The 2,019-nt window shown below is 49.7% G+C and overlaps 1 long non-coding RNA gene across 1 annotated transcript in view; it reads left to right on the forward strand.

Moving 5' to 3' along the window:
* Positions 1-1,381: 1,381 nt before the first annotated feature.
* The window catches only part of LOC108795813, a 26,666-nt gene continuing 26,028 nt past the window's right edge, over positions 1,382-2,019 (forward strand). Inside the window, exon 1 of the long non-coding RNA XR_001941769.1 lies at positions 1,382-1,392. This is a non-coding gene — a long non-coding RNA (uncharacterized LOC108795813). The remainder of the gene's footprint in view (positions 1,393-2,019) is intronic.

The raw sequence follows: 2,019 nt of genomic DNA on the forward strand, positions 1-2,019 counted from the left end.
ACCGTACACATACAACCCTGACATACGCACCGTACACATACAACCCTGACATACGCACCGTACACATACAACCCTGACATACGCACCGTACACATACAACCCTGACATACGCACCGTACACATACAACCCTGACATACGCACCGTACACATACAACCCTGACATACGCACCGTACACATACAACCCTGACATACGCACCGTACACATACAACCCTGACATACGCACCGTACACATACAACCCTGACATACGCACCGTACACATACAACCCTGACATACGCACCGTACACATACAACCCTGACATACGCACCGTACACATACAACCCTGACATACGCACCGTACACATACAACCCTGACATACGCACCGTACACATACAACCCTGACATACGCACCGTACACATACAACCCTGACATACGCACCGTACACATACAACCCTGACATACGCACCGTACACATACAACCCTGACATACGCACCGTACACATACAACCCTGACATACGCACCGTACACATACAACCCTGACATACGCACCGTACACATACAACCCTGACATACGCACCGTACACATACAACCCTGACATACGCACCGTACACATACAACCCTGACATACGCACCGTACACATACAACCCTGACATACGCACCGTACACATACAACCCTGACATACGCACCGTACACATACAACCCTGACATACGCACCGTACACATACAACCCTGACATACGCACCGTACACATACAACCCTGACATACGCACCGTACACATACAACCCTGACATACGCACCGTACACATACAACCCTGACATACGCACCGTACACATACAACCCTGACATACGCACCGTACACATACAACCCTGACATACGCACCGTACACATACAACCCTGACATACGCACCGTACACATACAACCCTGACATACGCACCGTACACATACAACCCTGACATACGCACCGTACACATACAACCCTGACATACGCACCGTACACATACAACCCTGACACCCTCAACATGCAGATACAACCCTGACACACACAACATGCAGATACAACCCCGACATCCGCACCGTGCATTTATAATCCACCCCCGCACACAATCACTGTATTTATATGTATTCCCTTCCTGGACTGTGGATAAAGCTGCAATCTCTATGAGGGGACAGCGATTATGTCCTATTAATGAACACAGAAAGGAACACGGAGATTAACTTGGATGCCTTGGACATGCTGAATTTCTACCACAAATGACATTTCATGGACAAATTAAAATGCATCGTCCACACGCTCGGCAAATGCCAGGGGCCTCATTATCACACATCGTCTACAAATATAAGCACAGGGGAGAGCAGCTGGAGGGGATCTTGGAGGGGTATCAGAACCATCTCACGAGTCAGTGGGACCCCCCCCCCAGCGCTATGCTTTAGACTACCCAGACTTCATCGGCTGCAATAACTAATATAAGCGGAGCAGACAACACCGGCTCCCCCATCACTGAGATACATCCAATGGAGGGAGACTGTATGACATCATCACCTGGCCCCCCCTCATCCGCACACTTGTAATGCTCCATCCGGAGCTCCCCTGCGGAATGTCGGAAATTGAGCTGTAAAATAATGAGATGAAGCTGGCCGTGTTTTGCATGCAACCAGCGATAATTCCCACCAATCAGTTCAACGCCCGACATCCACAATGGAGCTGAACAAAAATCCTTATTGCATCAGAGATCACCACTGTGCCGATTTAACAGCCTTTGAACGCGGGATGATTGTTGGCGCTCGGAGCCACGGAGCGAATATCAGCAAAACAGCAGAATGCTTTACATTTTCAGGAGGGGCTCATTGTTAAAGTGTTTAAAGACCGGACTGTCAGCCGAAAATCTGGGTCTGAACGTGCGAATTGTGGCCGTCAGCGACTAGTCAGTGTTAGGGCAGAACGGGGGAGGGGCAAGACTGGCACAAGACAACAGAAGGGCAACAGCGCCGTGTCAGATTCCTCGCATCACCTTTCATCATCTCGTGGA

The sequence above is a fragment of the Nanorana parkeri genome, unplaced genomic scaffold (assembly GCF_000935625.1).
Source record: "Nanorana parkeri isolate BGI_ZX_2015 unplaced genomic scaffold, ASM93562v1 scaffold1009, whole genome shotgun sequence".
Classification (NCBI taxonomy): Eukaryota; Metazoa; Chordata; class Amphibia; order Anura; family Dicroglossidae; genus Nanorana; species Nanorana parkeri.